The following is a 23,449-nucleotide window of genomic DNA, read 5'->3' on the forward strand; positions in this document are numbered from 1 at the left end:
AGGACAGCTAGCCAGTCTTTGCTACATCTTCAGAACAACCTCTCAAGTTCTGTTCCTGGCTCTACCTCTTACTAGCTGTGTCAACTTAATCTCTCTATGCATCTGTTGTCTTGTTTCTAAAATAGAAAAAATAATGATAACATTTATTTCAAGGGTGTGTTATATATGAATTCAATTAAGATATGATATGTAAAATGCTTAAAAGACTGCCTGGCAGAATACCTAATTGTCATTAGCTACTGTTTACTGTTGTTATTGTCATCTGATGGCAGAATTAGACTCCTCCCAAAGCACCTCTCTGAAGCCTCATTCCTCCCAAATTAAAAAAAAAAAGAAAAAGAAAAAGAAACAGGAAAAGAAAAAATCTTATCTTAAGGATCTAAAGACAAGATCTTTACTGTATGGATAGACACACAAAATGTTAGTCCCAATTTCAACTTATTCAATTACTAGTTTTGAGAGCTTTTTATCTGTTTAATGGCAGAAGATAATACTGTTATCTTTGTTCTCTAAATTTCCCCCAAGTAATAATAATAATAATAATAATAATAATAATAATAATAATAATAATAATAATAATAAAACAGGGCAGATACAATCTTAATAATTTGGCTGCAAGGAGGTAAACAACAGGCGAAAGAGAAAACACTTCTTTTCTCACCCACAAAGCACCCTGCCTGCAAGTGCAGCCTTCTGCTGATGACTCTTCCTGGCTCTCACCTGTCTCCTGAGCTCCTGCAATTTTTCTTTTCCCTGATCCTTGATCCTATTCTTAGAGTGTTACCAGCTGCTTCCCAGTCTCTGGGGTACTATGATATTGTCCCTGTAGCTTTTTTACATTATTCTGTAACTTTTCCCTGAAATGATCATGAAAGATCTGTTGTTCCGTTGTTTTCTATTTCCTTACACTTTACCAAAACACAATCTGACCTCATCTGCCTCCTTCCCAAGCCGACAGTCCCTAGACTGGAGAGCTTAGGCAGGACTGTGGGGCGGGGTGCACCCTCAGTAGAGCAAAGCGTGGACGGTGCTGAAGCAGCTGAAAGCTGCAATATAATTCAACACACCAGGAGGGAAATGCAATGGGTTTAAGGGCCCCAAAAGGATGCGGAAGTCAATTTTGCAATCTGGCATCAAAGGTTCAAGTGAAAAAGGTTAAGCAAGTGACTCAGAGAAAATTGGAAATTAAGGGAATGAGAAACCCTTAGGAATTGCCTTTTTAGTGTGAGGTGTTTTAGGGGTCAGTTGTGTTTGTCGATTTAAAGAGCCAGGAAAGACCTGGAGGCAGTGCAGACTTCCCACACAGCGACTTAATTCCATGTGTAAATATATATATACGGTGTCTTAGGTTGGGTTGGGTTGGGTTGGGTTGCACAGGAGCACAGCCTGACACAGGAATTCTTGTTCCAGCAGTGAATTTGGAGGAGTGCTGTCAGGAGTTGGGGTGTGAGGGACACAGAAGAGATGTTGCAGAGCAATAGAAACTAAGCAAAAATATGGCCTTCATCTGCAGACTAGCTTCTGCCCGAGTCCACCAGGAAGCTCTGGCTGCTAAACTCTATCACAGAATTAGCCTCTCAGGGAGGTAAGGAGGCCAGCCTCTTGAACCTGATACTAGTAGGTTGTAGCTAAGGCTGCTCAGCTCCAGGGGCTGGTCCGGAGCTAGAAGCCAACCAGGGCAGCACACGGACTTTCATTTGGCCAAGAGCAAGTACCTGAAGATGAGGGCAGTTGTGAGTTTTTGGCAGCAAACCCAGCACCTGAACCTTGTCTTAGCTCAGGCTGCTGTAACAAAAGAACAGTTGTGGAGGCTGGGAAATCAAGATCAAGGTCCTGGCATGATCAAGTATTTGATGAAGGTTTTCTTCCTGATTTATAAACAGTTATCTTCTCTTTGTGTCATCACATGGCAGAGAGCTAGCTCCCTTCCTTTTATAAAGACACTAATCCCATTATGGACGCTCCACCTTCCTGACCTAATCACCCCCTGTTAGTCCTACCTCCTAATACCATCATACTGGGAGTTAGGGTTTCAACTTACGAATTTTGGGGGAAGACAAACATGTGGTCCATAACACCTGTAATGCAACTGGCTGAAACACAGCTATGGAAGAACTGTTTTAGAAAGCACCTTCATAAAATGATTGCTATTTATGTCAGTAAGGAAATGTATTAAGCAAGATCACTTTCTGACCATGTAATAAAGGAGGAAAAAGGAATGTCTCAAACTTTTCAGAGCCATTTAGGAAAAAAAATACATGTAACATTTCAGCAACTACTATGATAGTATTTCAGAGTGGTAATCAGGACTTTTGCTGTTCTCTATTTAACATATTTTATAGTATCTGACAGTTCTAGTATCTCTAAAATAGGATTCTAATCTCTTCCCACTTTGCTTCATATGTGAAGGTTTAATTATTCACAATTCCACCCTGAAAATTGTCCTGATCCATTGAAGCCAATAATAAAAAATTAAAAAAAGGAAAGACCATTAAATTTTATAGCATCCAGGCAGTAATCTTTTTTCTCTCTGAAGTGTATAATTATTTTTTAACTACTCTAATTCACAGAGAACAAAACAAAATATATGTAAGAGACACAATTAGCAACAATCTGCAAATGCGGTTTTATCACACATCAATTGTTTCATGAATACACTTGAAAGTTTTGTGCAAAAACATCTCTTTCGTCTTCTTCTGGGATTTGAAGGCTAAAGTGTTAAATGGGCTACTGTACTCAGTAATGTAACTGAGCATGAACTTAAAGCAAAAGAATTTTCCAAATCAAGAGTTTGAGTCAATGAAGCTTATTTTGTAAAACTTCTAAGACACAAATATATGAGCTGCTGGAGGGCTAGGACTTCTCAGTTCTTTTCTCTGCTGTATCTTCCGAACTAGAACAGTGTCTAGTACATAGTAAGTGCTCAGTAAGTATTTCTGCAATGAATGCAAATGTGTTTATTATTGATTTTATCATCTTTTGTTTGCACAATTCTTAATCGTTCCTTGTCAATTTGCTTTTCCTTTTTATATTTTTATTTATCCCATGCCCTTAAGATTCTGAGAAGTCTACATTGTGTGTGTGGATAACAAGGTAAAATTTCTAGAAAACACAATAAGATAGGCCTCCTATGAATAGGGGATAGAAAATGTATCATTCTAGAGAAACACAGGTGACCTTAAATGAAATGTAAATTAGGTGCTATTGGTAGACTTCTGCATTTAGAAGTCCCATTATCCAAAGCTGCTTGAATGAGGAAAGATTTTGCCCTTCTGTGGAAATATCTTCCCCCACCCACTATCTCCATAAGGGTTAAGTTTTCATTACAAAGCAAATTACCTGCATATTAAAATAGCTTTTCTTATGTCATAAAGAGGTAATACTTTTGCCAGTTAACTCATGACATTTTAGAGTTATGTAGACTCTATCAATGCAATCCAGAAACACTAGCGCTTATGGTCACAGTAATTTCTTATAGTTCTAAAGCTGAAATTTGATATGTTGACTAACTATTAACACTTCTTACCTATGTAAGTAAAGCTGGCTTAGGTGAAGTGTATAAAAAAAGAGCACAACATCTCCCCTGCCCGCAGAGTTTACTTTTTCCCAATGTAATGCTCTTCCCACTCATTTGCAACCAGTTGGCATCCATCCTCTGTTTTTCACTTCCCTCCAATCATAGCACACCTGGATTATTCTAGATGTCTCCATAATGCACTTCAGTAATGTCACTGTCAAGTGATGTACTCAGTATAATAATTTTATCATGAAAACCCCCACTGAAATAATTTCAAATTTTTGCCAGGACATTTTAACTTAGCAAGTCCTTGAAACCATAGTTCCAGACTAGCCCAGTCTGGTCCTTGTTACTCCCCTATCACAGTGGTTCTGTCTAGAATGGGCTGTGTGCTCTGCCTGATCACATCGTGATCCTATTTCACCCTCCCTTTTTACAACTACTAGTCTCACTGTGAACCACGCCTTCCTTCAGCACATTCCAGTCCAGATTTCCTTCAAAGTCCTACTCATACCTCTCACCCTCAGGATGTCTCCTCTGACAATCTGCAACCAGACTGCTATCCTGCTTTCTTAAGAACCTGCAGCAGTTACTCTCTAGACCACGCATTTATCACTTCTGAGAAACAGGTAGTCCCTAATTTGAGGCTGAGGTCACAACAGACATGTGCTTTACATAAACCAGTTATTAATAAGATACTGTATTAACTGTCAAGGCTCAAGTTTTGCTACAAAAATTAAATAACTTAACTTGTATTCTTGATCAGATAGAGATCATCACGACTCTTCCTAATAAATTCCTTTGAATCGGTGAGCATGGTCCCATTAAGTACTCAAATGAAACCACAGATTAGGTGCCATCAAGTAGAGAAGATAAAACCATCTCAAGAGAACTTGGATGTTGTCCTTCACACCTGTCCATCTCAACACAATGTAATTATTCCTGACAATTGCTTGGCTTAGTTCTATATTCAAATAGATTAATCAAGATGACATCTCTTAAAAAAAAAGTGTGTGTGTGTTTATGTGTGTGTACATGCCTATGGATATATATTATATAGGTACATATGACATATATGCATATATACACAAACATATGCAAATATTTATATATAGTATACACACCATATACACATATAGAATGTATATTATATAAAGTCCTGCCAGATAATTTTAATTTTTTTTCTGTTAAATGAAATTACTTAGTAGTAGCCATTGGAATCAGAACATTGTTATGGTTAACATTCTGATACTGCAGTATTAATTGTTGGCCTTACCTGAAAAAACCCTACCAAATCTACTCAACTTTCTTCATCTCTGTAACTACCATTTCACCCAAATCATCATTTATAGATTAGAGCATTGGTTTTCAAATTTTAGTGAGCATCAGAATTACCCGGAGTTTTTGTTAAACTACAGATTAACGTAAGTCTGGGGGAGGAGGCTGGGCTGAAAATGTGCATTTCACACAAGTTCTCAAGTGATGCCAAAGCTACTGGTCTTAGGAAAATATTTTTAGAGACCCTGGAATTGACTACTGTAAAAGGTTCCTAATTGGTCTCCCTGCTTTTATTTTTTGTTTTTTTTGTTTTTTCTTGTTTTTTTCAGTCTTCTCTAATCTCCTCTCTGAAAGCAGAAAGTGAGATTCTTTGAAAATATAGATCAGATTATTTTATTCCAGTGCTTGTAACATTTCTCTGGCTTTACACTTCATGAAGAAAATATCCAAACTCCTTAAAATGGTGAAAAAGGCTCTCTTTGATGCTTTTCAAAACTTTTTGTGACTGTACACACAGAAAATGATCATATTTGTATGGCATCCTAGAGTAAAAGAATGGGGTTTCTTGAGATCAAAGGAAACCAGAGTCCAAGTCTCCAGCTGGCCGAGGTTTCTACAGGCCACACAGGGCTGACAGGATGCATTCTAGGTATGCCTTTAACCTCATCTCAGCCCCAAAGTTTGGGAGGCAATCACTGTCTCAGAACGTCAGTAGCTGTCCCAAGCACTGTGTTGGTAATACCTGAATTTTGACCCTGCTTGCGTCTCTAATATCACCACTTTATTTCACATTCATGTCCTCCAGACACACTGTCTTTTTTCCTGGGCCTATTTCTTTTCGTATCTGGGTGGTACAGGCTTATGCATAAGTCAGTAATCTTATCTCTTACATTTATTATTGTATCCTACTAAAACTATGCTGGCCTGGAAAAGATGCTCAGTGGTTTTAATTCATTTATTAATTAGCCAATACATTTTATCTATCTATCTATCTATCTATCTATCTATCTATCTATCTATCATTTATTTATTAATTGGCCAATACATTTGAGATGCTTCTTTAATTCACTCCTAGAAAGTAAAGAAGCATAAAGAATGATGTTTATCTTCCTACTTCCAATGTCATCCAAGATTCATACCAAATTATTTAGATATACCGTGCTGCAAGGAATAATTATATTACTTACAAATTACGGTTTTTGATGATCAGTCTTGTGTCAATATGGAATAACACCACGGACAGGTGTTTGAAAGTGAGAGATTTACTGATTAACAGGTCCTAGAAGAGAGAAGCACCGTGCAAGAGGTCATATGGGAGAAGCACCCAGGGACTGGGCTCAACCAAACAGGCGGGGAGCTGAGAAAGAGTGAGAGCTGGTGGGCAAATGTCTTTTTGGGGGACTTGGGGGAAAGTCAGGTTGGAGCACATAAGCTAAAGGCTTGTTGGGATTTCATTGGTGCATTTGAATGTCACTAGGTCACAATCAGAGGAGGGCAAGAAGGGGACCTTCATCATACTGGTATCCTGGACACCTGGGTGAGCCGCTCACAGACTGTGGAGATGTTAAGGCATCAGGAAAATACAAAACTTTAAAAATGAACAATGCATGCATCTACAAAGGGAGGGATGCTCGGACATAAGCTTGTCTGAGATTTGTTCTGTAGAAATTCAATTTCTATTGAATGACTTTAAATGTGATGTCTAGATAAAGCATGTGAAGATAAAAAACAAAAAGGGTGACAATTACAGTTTGGCTCATCGATACGTTCCAGTGATTGAATTCTAGGTAATATAGCTGCTTTTTTTTCTAAGTTCAGTATCAAACTGACTATAAAACCAAAATGTATGGATATTTTAGTTTTATACTGTTTATGTGTGGGAGGTTTAATTCATTTGCTTCAAAGAGGCACAATTAATGGCTCCCGTAATTAAGGTGATTAATTAAATTTCACTATCATTCATCTACTTAGAGATTTAAAATGCTGTAAATGTTACTGCTTTCTAATTATTAATTATATAAACCTTGGAAGAACAATAGTATGTTCAATTTCAAATGACTGAAGTGTTATTCTATTAACAAATACATGTGACAACTAAGAAATTAGGCTTTGCTAATTTCATTTGCATAAAATGTATACAGAAGAAAAACACATTATATACACTATGGGTGTGTTTTTCCTATCAAATCTTACATTATCAGGTCATTTGAGATTTTTCACTGATTTAATTTTCTATTCAAACAGTTAATATCATGCATAAATCAGAAAAGTTTTGATCTTGTATTTTTCTCCTTTAAAAATGTTAACATCTAAGGTTTTAACTTGAAGAAGGAAATATATGATTCCATCTTCCTATATCAACATTCAAAAATATAAAATCTACACTGTGTCACAGTATTGTCATTTGCAAGGTATTTAGAGGCTACTCAGAAACAGAAGAGTTGCTGACAAATTACTTGCACAAAGAAAAGCTATTTTGGAAAAGCTCTCCGGTTGATTCCCATGTGCAGGCAGAGCTAAGAACCAGTGATCGAGGTGGTCACTGGGATAGTGTTTGGTCCAGCGCTCTAGCAACTGACAGAGGAGTAGACAGAGGGGAGGCAGCCTTCTGCCTGTCACACCCTCTTCTTACAACAGGCCTGGGGGTCCCATCCCCATCCCCAGTCACTGATTCTACACAGAACAGAGTAGAAAAGTGCTGAACCACTATTCAAACCTCGCCAATTAATTTTGCAAGAACCTCTGAGATTCTGCTCTTTGAGGATGTCATCTACCTTGCTAAAATATGATCTTTATACATAGCATTGTGCCAGGACAGACTCACAAAATTTATTTCACTTTGTGTCTTAGATATACATGTTTACAGAAAAAGGTGAGATTATATGAGAAAATTCAAGATGAGGACAAAATTTGACATAATTATCTATATCCATTAAAGCAGATATTTTTAAACATAAAGAGTATACAGGGTTATTTATTACAATGCATACTTTCAGCTTTTTTACATTCTAAAACATTGTATCCACATTAACTATAAATAAATATAAACCTAGGAAAAAATATTAAATGTGGGCAAAGAAATAAAATTAAATAATTTTATCTAGTTCTATTCTTAATTAATAGTGAACCCCAACTAGCGAGAAGAAAAAACATAATTGAGAAACTGAATTATCTCAATTGGTGGTTAACATTAATCAAATAGGGCAATTAACTGTACTAGGTTGATTTCCTTAATGCCCACTGACACAGTATGAAACGTCCGATCCATTCATCATTTGGGCAATTTCTTATAACTAAAATGTGATCCCTTCCCTGATCTCTTTTTTTCTCCTCTTTCATCTTCCATTTTTTTAATCCTCCTTCTCAAGTCTATGAAAAACCTTTACTGGCTCTTCAGTTTATACTGATCTTGTCCCTCCAAACTGTTCCAACATTCCACCATGCCACTCTTTATAACACTTACAATTATTACAGTGCAGTGAACAGCCCTAAAAATACCAACATTAACAGTCATACTAATGAGTCCCATAAAATAGCTTATACATGATTTGATGTTAAGAAAGGCAGTGTTGGTTTTTTGAATTTTCTCTCTAAACAAATGTGACAAGTTACAAACACATAAGAAGTTACAAGTTCAAGTACTCCAAATTTAGAAAGATTTCCTGAGGGTTGCTTTAAATTTTAATGTCTCTTTAAGTTGACTTTTTTATGATGTATTTGTTCAGTACTAACTTTGAATGGACTACCAAAATCTGTGTTAGTTTCCTAGGACTGCCATAACAAACTACCACAAACTGGGTGGCTTAGACAACAGAAGTTTATTCTCTCACAGTTGCAGAGGCTAGGAGTCTGAAATCAAAGTCTTAGCAGGGCCATGCTCCCTCTGAAAGCTCTGGGGAAGAATGCTTCTTTGCCTTTTATAAGTTCTCATGGTCACTGGCAATCCTGAAGATCTCTTGGTTTGCATCACCCCAATCTTGGCCTCCCTTGTCTTCTTCTCTGTGTGTCCCTCCCCTTTCTCTTATGAAGACAGAGATCACTGGTTTAGGGCTTATCTTAACTAATCCTGTATGATCTCTTTGTAACTTGATCACATCTACGAGAACCTCTTTCCAAATAAGGTCACATTCACAGGTATTGGGAGTTAGGACTTGATCATAACTTTTTAGGGACACAATTCAACCTACCCACTCTCTGCCCCCCAAAGTCTATGGCTTTCCCATATGTAAAATGGTTTCATGACATCCTGACATTTCCCAAAGTCTTAACCCATTCCAGCATCAACTCTAAGTCCAAACTTTCATCTAAATCACCTAAGTCAGGTATGGGTAAGACTCTGGGCATGATCCAACCTGGAAAAAAAAAAATTCTCTCCATCTGTGGACCTGTGCAACTGGAAACAAGTTGTATGCTTCTGAAATATAGTGGTGGTACATGCATTGGGTAGACATTACCATTCCAGAAAGGAATATTAGGAGGATAAAAAGGAGTTACTTATCCTGCGTAAGTTCAAAAGCCAGCAAGGCGAATTCTGTTAGGTTTCTCAGCCTGAAAATAACTCTCTGTGGCTTGATAATCCGAGTTCTCAACACTCTGTAGTGACAGCCCTGCTTTCTAGGCCCATGGTGACAGGATATTAGCACATTAGGAAAAAAAAAACCTTACCTTGAATATACTTTTAAACAAGGTCATTTCAGATTTATATTTAGATCAATATTTAATGTAATTAATATACACATTCATGTACAGTGTCATGGAATGTTAAGATACAATAGTATATACATCCTTTTAAAATCAATATTTCCTATTATCCATACATTCTTGGTAAAACTAGTAAATAAAATAGAAAATTGAATAAGCAACCATAACAGCAGCAACGTACCTAGTAATAAATTAGATAATAGTTAAAGGGATGGTGTATATGTAAAATGGGACAATATGCAGCCTGTAAAATAAATATTGTCAAACAATATGAGACTGATCTATAAAGTACATTTAGTTAAGATAAAGCAGTAATCAAAGCACCTACATATTAATTTCTAATGCTTATCCCTGGGTTGTGAGAGTATGTACACTTTAAATGTTCTGCATTTAGTTTTTATATTTGGAACATAAATATGTACTTATATAGGAGAAGACATCTTCTCCTATATAAATGTGCCAGCCCATTCTCCTTATCTGCCTCCTGCTGCAGAGACTGCAAAAGCCTTAAATTCAGTCCCACTTGCCTCGCCTTTTTTATCTAGACTTTGCCAGTAGTAACAAGAACTGTCAATAAGAAATAAGAGAAGATACAATAAGGGCTTCTGAGAAATGGTATCATCCTAATAAAAGAAAAGAGGACAGGAAGGGCTCTCATACTGCTTCATTTACCCTGCTCTCTGCCTTGCACGCAATGTATGAAATGTGAGCCCTGAGACAACAGATTTTGGCACTAAGGAGCTGCTAAAATGCCCCCTGGAGACGCCTGTGTCACAGCTGTACACCTCCAGAAACACTTTCAATTATTAGAGCAACAATAAATATTTTTTAAAATATGATTAAAAATAGAAAAACTATAACGGCAGTTGAGTTCAAAGGTCACTGCCACTGTAGAGTCAAGGTATTCTATATACTGGCTTCTTCACGTAGGAAATTAAAACACTTACATAACATAGACCCAAGGTGTAAGGCCTGAGAAGTTGCGGCCTGCTATTGTTTCTAACAATGAAAGTTCACTGAGATAATATAGAACATTACTATGACATTTTTATATCTAGGTGATTCCATTAATTGATCTTAATTATTTTGGTAATAAATAATCATTGAGCCAATAAGTCAAATGCTGGGGAATGGAAAACTGTCTTTAGAATGCTTAAGTCACTTTTATATTAAAAAAAAAACAACCCATCTATCACAATTCAGTGGAGAAATTTTAAGAAAATAAATGTTCCTCTAGTATGGAAAAATTCAGCTCTCATTATAGTTTTTGGTGCATTTTTCTCTAATGACCTCATTTGAATGTCTGCTCAGTTGATATATATTTATTTTGAGTGCATATGATGTACCAAACATTTCACTTACTGTTGTGATCAACGGGTGTACTCATAAGAAAACAGGCAAGGATCCCCACTCTTAGAGAATGTATGCTCTAGAAGATCAATTGAAAAATACAATTTCTACTTTTAGTTAAATCATTGCAAATGTATCTATGGTATGAAGACATGCAGTGTGAGAGGTTGCAGGAGGGCTTATCCTAGTTCAGAGGGTCGAGAGAGACAAAAGCCCGTACGTAGCAGCTCTCAATAATACTGCCTCAACCGAAGACTAAACTGAGAACTAAAGCTGAGTGAGGTTATATAGATAAAGATAGAGTAGTAGAATGGACAAGACAACTCTCAGCAGAGACAAAAGTTATGGATGGGGAGGGTCAGTGTAGCTGGTGTACAATTAAGGAGACAGACACGTGAGGAGACCTGAGGCTGGGCATGGATCGAAAGGGTCAAGATAACACGGGGACTTGTAAGCAATGGGAAGCTTCCAAAGAGCATTAACCATGGGCATAATATGATCAGATACTTTCATTTGATTTATCAGTCTGACATATTCCCTGTGGAGAACAAAATGAAGAAAGTCAAACTCGCACCCTGGGAGAACATTTAACGCCCCCTAATCCCTCGGCATTGTAACGGCGGTTTGCGAAATTGGTGTAATACAAAAAGTGAAGATAAGAAAACGATTAGATATACCCAATTCAATACAGAAAGTGACTATGAGAGGCGTTTTAAAAGTGACTCCTAGATTTCTGGATTAAGAAAATGGATGGATTGAGGTGATGTTTATGGCTAAATAAGAAGACTCCCGAAATAACCCAGGACCTGGGAAGGATGGTGCACTGAACACGGAATGAATACCTTTGACGTATCTGTGTGTCATCCACATATAGGTACTGGGTGCTTAATTTGACCTATAGGATTGGATCTGAGAGAAGAGGCTTGGGGGTCAGCAGTTCATGGTACCAATTTAGGTTATTGGTGTAAGAACATAAACAGAGAACATGTAACTTAAAAGATAGTAAGACTTGAGGTCAAAAAATTAGGAACACTAAAGAGTTGGTAAGAAGAGGTAGATGAAGTATAAAAGATCTTGAAGTAAAATGTCTAGAGACATAGAGAGGTGGTTTTTGTTGCTGTTGTTTGAAAAGAGTGCATGTTTGCAAAGCAGAAACGGTTCTGTTCCTATCTAAAATACTTTTGGTAATGTGTTGATGATAAAAGTCAGGTTGAAATAAGTTGCGGGATAAGTGGGCATAAGAATCAGAGTTCTCCAGAGAAACAAAATCAATAGGATATATAAAGTTGTATGTGTGTTTGTATATATATGTGTGTGTGTATATGTGTGTGTGTGTATATGTGTGTGTATGTGTAGGATTTATTATGAGGGATTGGCTTATGCAATTATGGAAGCTGAGAAGTCCCATGATCTGTTGTCTGCAAGCTGGAGACTCGGCAAAATTACTGGTGTAGTTCCAGTCCACACCTAAAGGCCTGAGAACCAGGGAAGCCAATGGTATAAACCCTGGTCTGAGTCTGAAGGCCCAAGAACTAGGAGCACCAATGCACAAGGGAAAGAAAAGATGAATTTCCAGGCAGAGAGCAAATTTGCCTGTTCTCTACCTTTTTGTTCTATTCAAGCTTTTAGTAGATTGGATGATGCTCACCTACACTGGTGAGGGATTGACTGACTCCATCTATAGATGCAAATACAAAAGATTTCCAGAAACATCTTCACAGATAGACCCAGAAATAATGTTTTAGCAACTATCAGGGCATTCCTTAGCCCAGTCAATTTGACACATAAAATTAAACATCACAGTGGGGAAATGAGAAAATGAAGTGCATGAATTCAACAGACTAATAACAGTTTACCTTTGAATTGGAGAAAAAGAGATAAGACATAATAAGAGAAACATAGTGCTGACGTGTAGATTGTATTTTATTTTGAAGCAAAAGAGAATAAAGCAAATGTATAGGCTGATGGGAAGGATCCAGTAGATACTGTATTTCAATGGATCCCCACTGGGTTGTGAGCTGCCTAAGGGTAGGGACCCTCTTCTGCTACACTGGAGCTCAATCCAGAAATGAATTTTGAATAAATGTATGAAATTAACAAAAGAATGAATGAATGAATCCAGTGGAGAGAGGAAGGTTAAATTATCTGGAGAGAAATTAGTAATCAATGACACAAGATTCTGAAGAAGGCTTGTAAAAGATAAAGGGTAGTTTTTTCTTTCAAAAGATAGTGAAGAAGATAAATTAGTGGAGATACAAGTAGGTTAGCCAATATGGTAGATGGTGGCTGAGCATAGTATCATCTATTTTCTCTGTGAAATAAAAGGCTGGGGTATATACTAAGGGTGATCGGGGAAAGGGAGGGAGTGACAGGTTTGAAATAGCTATAGAAGAGATGGAGAAGAGAACTCACAAGAGCAAAGTGGGAGGCTAGACAGGCAGTATTGGAAAAGGCTAGTGGAAATCTATGATCATGAAATATGTAAGAATAACTAAACACCATTGATATATTGTTAACAGCGCCCACATTTCAAATGGAATTACTGTTTAAGTGATCTGTGCGTGAACTTTGAATAGGAAACAATTTAGATACAAGTGTTTCTGATATGTGACCATAGTTTATATTTGTAATCCATGCACTGTTTCCAACTTTGCATCAAGCTTGGCCTCATTCAAGTAATTACATTTAACTATATAGTCCTTTCCAGATTGAAAATTTCAAACAAAGATCTCACTCATTTAAACGACTGCAGGTCCAAATATATTTCCTGCTGTTGCAGCAGCAGTTGCAGAAAGCATCAGCCTAGCTGATCTGCACTGAGCTTGCCTCCAGGAAATTTAATTTCTAGAATCTGAAATAGGCTAAGATGCCGTCAAAATATCCTTAATCGTGGTCTTCTCACCCTCTTATGCTCAAGTCTACTAGTCTTTATGAGCTACATATACTGGGAATGTCTAAAAATCTAACACCAATAGTACAATTCTTGAGAATTTTTCTACTTTAAAAATCTAAAAAAATTTAAAGCTTAAAAAAACCCTGTTTTTCTTAGGGATGCCTCTGAATACTCTGTACCTGCAACTGATAACTTTGCACGAAAGCGGAGACCACAACCTGGCTGACTGATGCTCGGCACCACCAGGACTGAGGTTGGATAAAACATTTACGATGTTAGCAGTCGACACTGAACAAGTGCTTAAATCTATGCATGTATTTTATTAATGGAGACCCACATTTTTTGAGAATCCTGCATAGAGAATAGCTAACAACAAATTAAAATTGTCAAGTACTTCTACTGAGTCAATAAATTTCAATATTGTTCACAAAGGGCATACTGGTTTTGATTTAATCTGTTTCACTACTTGTCACTGCTTGAATACCACACGTGATGTTACATCTTTGTTTATATGTTATAATAAGCTTTAACCTGTTACTAAGTACCAAACCCTTATACGGAAGATTGCCTTGTCCTTGTTTCTTAGACCTGAAATCAGATTGCTTGACCATGTAAGTACACAAATGTTTGTTGAATTAAAGTGAATAATAAAGTCACTAACTGCTCTAGGCCAGTCACTATGTTAGAGGCGAAGGATGCAGAGATAAATAAACACCTTCCCAAACCCCAATCTCATAACAGGCACAGGCAGGAGATAGTAAATGAAGCTACAGATGGATGGGCAACTGCAGAAATGGGGTCAAGGAAGTCATCAAAGGAGACATAAACTCTGAACCGGCTTTTGTAGAACAAAGAGCCGTTTGCCTCTCAAGCAAGGGGTAGTGGGCATTACAAACAAAGTGAACAGTGTTTGCCAAACCACGGAAGGGCGAGAGAGCAGAGGGCACAAAAAGATTCACCGGACTGCACTTACAGCGCAAAATACAAGGAAAGGAAAGTGAAGAGGGAAATCAAAGAAAGCGAAGATAAGTAAGACACAGTTACAAGTGGCCTTTCTGTGTATCACTGAGAGGACTGTGCTGCATTTAGTTACCTAAATTCTCAACAGAGGGGGGAGGGCGTATTAGTGTCTTAGGGTGGCCATAACCCAAAACCACCAACTGGGTGACCTCAAACAATAGAAGCGTACTGTGTCACAGTTCTGGAAGCTCGAAGTCTGAAATCAGGATGTTGGCAGTGCTCTGGACGCAGTGGTTATTAACACAGAAAAGGGTGAGATCACAGAGGAAAAAGTGTAGAGTAAGTGCAAGGAAGAGGGCCATGGAGAGAACATTCGTGGGTATCCAGAGGAATACAGAGGAGGAGAATTGGGGCAGAGAGACAGAAGGATCCTAAGTGGGGAGAAGATGATACTGGCTAATGCTTATGCAGCAAAACAGGGAGGACTAGTGAGACAAGCTCAAACAGTCATTAATTTGACAATTAATGGGTCATTCCTAGTCTTTATGGCCTTAAGTAGACGTAGACCATCATTGTTGTAACATTAGAAGGGAGTGCTGTGGTAAGGTAATTTTAGAAAGAGAAATGCAAGGCAATGTGTATTTATAGGAGAGAGAAACTTTGAGGCCACGGAGTCGAGAATGGTAGACACGAAGTGCACTGGACTCCGTCAGGAAGAAGGGCCTCATTTTTAGCGACTGGAGGGGAAGATGTAAGAATGCGTAGATACCCAGATAAGCTAGTTACTGGTGGAAGTGTGAGAAGTTGGGGAAGCTGACACCTGAAAACATTATTCTTTGCTTTTTAGGAGAAGGCTCGATTGCTAGAGAAAGGTGTGGTGGGTGGCTATTGGCAGCAATCTCACTGGGTCTCATCCAGCCACGGGGTTATTAGCTAAGGCTGGAGCCTCCTGACGTGCGGGCCAGACGTGGGCTGTTTCCATCTCAACACACACAGGTACCACTGCTGTTGGGGTATTTCTTCTTCTTTCCAGAAAATTGTTTACGTTAATGTTTGTAACCTAAAGTTATAGAAGTACCTTAGGTGGATATTTTTAGGTATTGTTCCTCTGTAAGTATCATTTCATAAATAAACCTTCTAGAAACTTGTAGTACCTCCTACTTCTTTCATAATGGATAAAAGCAAAACAACAAAACATAACTGCTAATCCTGATGTGAATGCAGAGAAAACGGGTAGTATTTTTTAAAAAGAAAGCATTTGTGTGTACCTGTGTTTCATTTTAGCCTACACAATTCCTATTACTGATTCTACTTAAAATTCAAATTTTGTAACATATACCAACCATCTATGTAATCTTTTCATTTGATTCACATTAAGAGCAACTGATTAAATTGAAGAAATTTAATCGAATGTTGATACTTATGTGACCCACAAAAGAATAATGTAGTGTCACTTCTTACCATTTGTTTCACATTTGCAATTATAATATATAGATACAAAATCAGCTGAATCATTTAGTAATTTTAGTTTGAAAAAAAAGGTTCAATTTAGACTCTACAAAAATAACCAGACATTTTCTGGTTTTTCAAAATGAGTTCAGTATTCATTTATGGATCTTGTGAGTTATTTATTTCAGCATTAAAATCTGGAAGCTCTCATCAAATTTCCCTAATAGTAAACTGGTTTAGACCATAGTCTTTAGGTTTCCTAAGACATTGATATAATTTACTTAAAATAAAATATTGCGACAAATGGAGGGGACAAATAAAACTCTGGTTTACAACACTAATGTAAGGATACAAGAATAAACATTCAGTCTTTTATGAGTATGAAATATTTCTTTCTTAATAATTCACTATTAAATGTATTTAGCTTATAATTTTCTTCAAGCATCACGGCTTGTCTTCCAAGGAGAATGTCTGAAATGTACTATTTCCAAATTATTATGAATCTCTTTTAGAAAAACTAAGATAAAGGGCTTAGGATATAATGATCTATGCAGAGAAATGCTTCAAGCTTCAGGATGACCCTGGAGGAGGACATGGCACTGTCCCTGGGCAGTCTATTTATGGAACTATTCTTGGTGTCATAACCCCTAAAAAATTGCTGCTGTCATAACCCATTCACTGCCTTATATGTGCTGCAGCAATTGTGTATAAATCAAATCTTTATAAATTGAGTTATTATAAATGAAACAGGAAATATAATAAGGAATCCTTTAGTAGGCAGATAAAGTCATTCACAAAATAATCACCTGATATTTCATGTTTTCTCTACACCCACACATTTTTTTCCCCCAAATTCAGATATATTTGGGAATTAGAACTCAATCATAGGTCCTTTTTACCAAGATGGCTACATTAACGGTCTCAACATTATGCAACTTTCTTAGTTAGTACATTAAAGAAATAGAAAGTATTCTGTAGAAGCAAAAATTGTTCTACTTTTTTTTCCTCTGGAGTGTATTGAGCATATTATCAAAAAGATAGATCATTCTTTAAACAAAATCTAAAAACCATCTAGGCTACAGTTTGGAGGTAAAAATAAAAGCCGAGTATCAAAAAAAATTATTATGTGTGTATTCAAAAGAACTGTTAGAGAGCAATGCTTCTCAAATATTCATGTGCAGAAGGATGACCTGGGCCTGTGTTAAAGCCAAGGTCTGGGCTGGGGCCTGGGATTCCAAAGTCCAGCAAAAGCTAAAATAGTGCTGATTCTGCAGATCACACATTTGGCAACAAAGCAGGAGAGATTCCTTTTATCCTTGGACTAAGTGTGTGCAGTCCTTGAAAGTAATAATCTTATTTCCACAATTATTCAAGAAAAAATGTAGTTTTAAAAACTAAAACATCATTATAGGGAGGACATAGTGCAAGTGCTGGAGCACAAGGCCCCGAGTTCAATCCCCAGTGCCGCCTCTAAAATAAAGAAATAAACCTAATTACCTCCCCCCACCAAAATTTAAAAAAAAAATCCGTAATAATATTATCAAAAATAGGGCCCATTCTGATCCTTATATGAGAAAAAGTCTATTAGAAATATTTTATTAGCTATGCTGAGATTTACTTGAGGTGCCCAGAATGTATAAAGCAGAGTCATAAGCAAGATGAAGCACAGATACTTTTTCAAAAAAGACAAACATTTCTGTTTTCTTAGAAAAACAGTAAATGAAGGAGTAGTGATAACATGGGTCATAATTTTAAAAACAAACAAACAAAAGTAATACAATTATCCTGCCCCTGTGCTTTCATGTTCAGTGCTCTTTGCATTAATGGCACCACAACACGGGGAACAGAGCCAAGGACAGGCAACCAGTGATGTGTTGGCAGCTTCAATGCCTCAGAATTCCCCAAAGGTCCTGATTTCCTTTGCATTCAACAAACATACTTCCAGGAAGAGGAAAGGATTACCAGATTTTATGAAATCAGGTCTTTAAACCATTCCAGATTCATTGTGTTGAACTGATAAACTAAATTATGGGACACCAAATTTAGAAGAACAGAGCAATGCTGGTGAGCACTGACACCCAGGCCTCCTTAACTGCTCACTACCTCTGGAGTGGGGTGAAGATGCAGAGATGTTTAGCCCTGAGACGGATAGTAATGCCTTCTGGACTTCCATGGGCTTTCCTTGCTGTGAATAGGTTTACTTTTATAATTGTTGTAACAGATCACCTTCTCATTTAACTTTGCCAAATGTAGGCAAGCAATGGACCTTAATGCTATAGGAACATGTCATTAAATTGATTTTTAAGTTCAGATTGCTTTTCAAAGTTATCAAGGCCTGAGGCAAGCAGTTTGTTTACCTCCAGAGAGAAGAAAATGACTGAATAAAAATAAGTTAAAAAACAAAGGAGGCACAAGAAGACAGTGGAATCAAAAGTAGTCTTCTATTAAAGATCACAGCAGGGGCATCCTTTCCTTGGTCTCGGCTGAGCTGGGACTCAGATAATAAACTGATTTGAGAGAATAAAGTAACAGATAATAAATGATTTTTAAAAGCTGGTCCAAACTTTGCATAGAATTATTACAACTGTATCTCTAAGATACCTTAGAGAACATTTAGTTTTTCTCACTCAATTTTCAGATAAGTGAAAATATTTAGAAATATATGACAACTGCCCCTCAACATCCCCATTCCTTCACTGCCACCCTCAAGACACAGGGCACACACCAGCTCACAGTGCACCACACACAATCTCAGGACCTAGAAAACATACGTGATGCTAAAATTATTTCATTATGTGTTTAAAATTAATGCATTACATGTAAAGAATCTCCATCATCCCTAAATTATTTCAAATACATCCTTAATATTAATGATAACTATTTGGCCACATCTGATACTAAATAGATTTTAGATCCATCTTACGAGGAGAAGTAATTAATATTTTGATAGTTTTATTGAATTTCTTAGCACAAAGTTACTTTACTGTTAAGGAATCTCAAAGTTTGCTGAATTTGCTTTAAAAGCTTTCATGCTTGGGATGAACTATCTATTTTAGGGGATTACATTCCAAATATTATTTTGGATAATAATTCAAACAATTATTTGGGACGAATGCACTTTAACTCTACATTTAGATAATTCTCAGCACATTTTCAAGGTAAAAGAAATACCTAGTTTTTACTTGGCCCATATTTACCATAACCACGGAATTTTAAAATTAAAAAAATCTTAGAGTTTATGTATTCTGCAGATGTGTAGTTTTTGGTATTTAAAATCACAAGATTGAATAAAATATGATGTTTCTGAGACTCTACTTCAAACAGTAAGTCCACACTCAGTTTTGGATGTAAGAAATAGCAATGAGTAGGGAAGTTGGGGATAAACAGTTGGGGTGAGGAGGATCTGGGGGGCAATGAATACACTCTGATACCATAACAATGGATATATGTCAGTATGCATTTGTCCAAAACCACAGAATGTGCAATGCCATGAGTGAATCCTAATGTATTGACCTTAAGTGATTATACTGTGTCAATGTAGGTTCAATTGTAACAAATGTACCACTTTGTGGAGTATGTTGATGGGTGGGGCTATGTATGTGTGTGAGAAGAGGGTACCTGGGAAATCTGTGTACCTTCCTCTTAATTGTGCTGTAAATATAAAACTCCTCTGAAAAATAAAGTTAAAAATTGAGCAGGAAATAATCTTTTAATTCAATCTGTCAGGAAAGCAATACAACAGAAAAAAAGCTTTTTTTTTTTTAGCAGTCAGCTATAACAACACATTGGCTTTACTTTTATTTTGAAGTATATTAAGATTTTTAGAAGTCATTGAAAATCTGACTTAAATTTAACATTTTTTGTCCTTGTGGAATGCACAGCCCCCACTGTTGGTATCACAGATCCTTAATGAGTATCTGTTGAATAAATGACATTTGATTCCTCATTAAGTACTTAAATTAAAATGATTTGGAAAAAACACTTAAAACACTTATCATACTTATACAAAATGGAAATATTAAGAAGTATGGTTGCTTCCTGTTAGATGGAAATGAGAATATTTACAAAATAGAATGGAGTCTATTCTTTTAACCTTTCTAAGATTAAGTGTATTGACTCCAAAAAAAGATTGCAAGAAGTTAATATTTTGACATTCCTGGTCAGGGAAGAGGGAAATAGGACTGTGCATTAATTATCAGTTTAAGAGCCAAATCAGTGAAAAATGCCAGGATGACTGAATTATTTGTACTGACAATTGAGGACTGTGTAATATTAGAGTGAGGAAGGGGGAGTAGCTGAGCCACGGAGACAAGAATGGGGTTGTGCTGGCTTGGTAATCTTCAGATTTGAAGATGAAGAGAACTCAGCCAGAGGAAAGTTAGGACTTTAGAGTCCAAAGATTTGTTTTCCGCCAGTCTTTTTTATGGGCATTGCTTGCCCACATTTTTGCTTAACACTGCGATGAAGGTAAAATACAAGCAAAACACTGTTTCATAAGTTAAGAAAATGGGGGGAAGGAATAGCTCAAGTGTTAGAGCACATGCTTAGCATACACAAGGTCCTGGGTTCAATCCCCAGTACTTCCTCTAAAAAAATAAACAAGTAAGTAAAACTAATGACCTCCTCCCCTTAAAAAGTAAATTAAAAAAATTTTTTAAATATTAATTAAGAAAATGTTTTAGTATTTTATTTAAAGATAGCATATGAAGATGACTCAACATTGACACCTTTCCTTAGAATACAGAATTCAGTATCTTTTTGAAAATTACCTCATCTAATTTTTCTATTGAATTATTCTCAGTTTTCTTTTCATCATGTAAAGTTCAGAAACAAACAGTAAAGACATAGTGTAATATCGGTAAAATAGTTATATCTTTTTTAGAAACTATCTTCCCATACTTCTCTTTGTAATTATCTTAACCTTACTTAATTAAAAACCCAGTTCAAGATTATATTAGATCAATTCTTCTAAAATAGTTTTTCCCCCCTTTCGTCTTACTCCCAATTTATTTTACTTTTATTTTAAGTTGGTTTTAAAGATATCTTGGCCAATCCAAAGTCTCTCTTAAAACTTTGGACTCTGTATTCTATCCATTTCTCATTCCCCTTTATGGTAGATTAAAGATGATCACACATGCTTTAGATCTCCTTCTATCAAGTTGTGAATTGGTGTCCATTTCATGACTTGTTTTGACCTATAGAAATGTGGTGGAGGAGACACCGTTTAACTTACGAAGACTGGCCTTGAGAGTTCCGTATCATTCACCTTCACTACTTGGGAAGCTGCTTTTGGAAGCCAAAGACCACCAAAGAAGTTTGACTACCCTAAGAACACATGAACCAGTCACATGTGTGGGGTCTGGCAGATTCCCGTGCCAAGGCCTCTCAACCATCCAGTTGCTGCTCTTTAAAGATGACGAAGAACATTCCTTTCTAATGGCTACGAACCTTAGCTAAACTACTCTAGACAACGATCACCCTCACAGTGACCAGGAGCCCAGCCAGCAGGACCGGTCACAACCCCCCACCAAAATCCCTAGCCTTACGCTTTCACGACCCGCTCCCTTCCCTGTTACCTCAACACCAACCAGTCAGAGAATTGTGCACGAGTGGATCATGCACCCTGTGAACACCGTTGTGCCTGATGTCATATAAGCTCAAGGAGTTAAAGGTTGCCCTCCCTGAAAGATCTCAGTACCTGACCCTCAGAGCTCACAGAGGCACCCCTCGTCTGTGTGACCTGCTGGTGTCTATGGAGCGTACCTAATAAACTCCTTTCCTATTTTCATCCTTTGTCTTTGGTAAACTCTTTTACCGCTCACTCACCAGCCCACTGAATCCCACAACAACTTGGGGGAGGCAGCCCATGAAAGACTGACAAGTTACCTGACATGCAAGACACAGGAGGGTGTCATGGAAGAACAGGGGGATAATTCAGCCTAATGGAGAAGACTACACAGTAACAAAAGCAAGTGCTGAAAGGTCGGGGGAAACTTAGGAGGCAGACAACTAACTTTAATGATGAACCAGAGTTAATTACAGAGTAAAGGAATCTATTAAACTTACAATTTACTCAGGTTTAGTCCTGACCTTGTCTCCTAATAAATGACACCACTTAAGTTTACGTCTACTTTTTTCAGCATTTAGAGGAAAATGTGTATGGTCCAAAATAAAGACCAAACAATCTAAACACTAAGAAAATTGAGGCTTTAGTTTTCCCTTGAGAATTAGACCTTAAGTTTAAATACAGTCATTTCTTGGTATCTATGGAGGACTGGTTCTAGGCACCACCCCCATTCCCCCCAAAATCTGAGGATACTCAAGTCTCATGTAAAATGGCTGGTACATTTGGCTTTCTGCATCTGAGGATAGATAGGGGGTGCTGACTATACACATTTTTAATTCAGCTTTCAAATTCCTATTTTAGTCTCTGATAATGCCCTGCTATATCTTCTTAGTCACTGTCCTTTTATGAACAAATATAAATTCTAAATTAAAACTAGCTCTTTGCCATTATGCTTACATCTCTTCTCATCTGTCTTCTCCATAAAATTGGAAACTCATCAAGAAGGGCCATATTCTATTTATTTGTGTGTCTTCATTAGTTAGTAAAATAGTGAACACAAAATTATACCTGGTTGATTACAGTTGAATGAAAGGATTGAAAGATCTTATATAATAAGAGAGACTAGCTGGGTAACTTATAAGTGGAACAGAAATAAGTTCAATAGTTATTATTTTTAAAAAATATATCCATCATAGTTATGCCAGGTAATTTGCAGAAACATGAAATGCATCAACTTGTTTCTAGAGATCTGTTTTTAAGTTAATCATAAATCTACCAGGTATAAAATTTCTTATTAATTGAACTTAATTGTAGTTACTTCCATTGCTTTACTTGAAGCAATTCATTATCTTTTATCAGTCAGACAAAATTCTGAATGCAGTTAATTTGCAGCCACTATAATATCCTCTAAGTATATTAAATAAAAGGCAACAGTAACCTTGAATTCACACAAGCAGCTGACTAATATCTCTTTCATATGCTACTGAAAGATACGCATCTTTAAATTATGAAATGAAACAGTATGCAATAAATTTACACACTTCAAAAATTACATTTCTGAAGCACTCCTGAAGGTCTCTGTGGTATATGAGTTTGGACATACAACTTCCGTAGATAAGCACTTAATTATTCTCCCTCTAATTATTGTATTTTTCCTACAACCTTGAAAAGCATTGCTTCTTAAGGATGCCTAAAATGAACCTTTTTCTACAATCATCTGCGCACCAAACTATTT

General features: G+C 36.9%; 1 long non-coding RNA gene across 2 annotated transcripts; it reads left to right on the forward strand.

Annotated features, from left to right (window-relative positions):
• The first annotated feature begins 6,359 nt into the window (after positions 1–6,359).
• Positions 6,360–21,936, forward strand: LOC140699428 (uncharacterized). 2 transcript variants are annotated; one of them, XR_012077598.1, is made up of 4 exons: positions 6,360–6,582; positions 13,896–13,992; positions 15,547–15,695; positions 21,350–21,936. It is a non-coding gene; the product is annotated as an uncharacterized lncRNA (long non-coding RNA). The 2 variants fall into 2 exon arrangements; XR_012077594.1 differs by lacking the exons at positions 15,547–15,695; positions 21,350–21,936 and having other exon boundaries at positions 13,896–14,134.
• Positions 21,937–23,449: the final 1,513 nt, after the last annotated feature.

Source organism: Vicugna pacos, chromosome 1 (genome assembly GCF_048564905.1).
Source record: "Vicugna pacos chromosome 1, VicPac4, whole genome shotgun sequence".
NCBI classification, from domain to species: Eukaryota; Metazoa; Chordata; class Mammalia; order Artiodactyla; family Camelidae; genus Vicugna; species Vicugna pacos.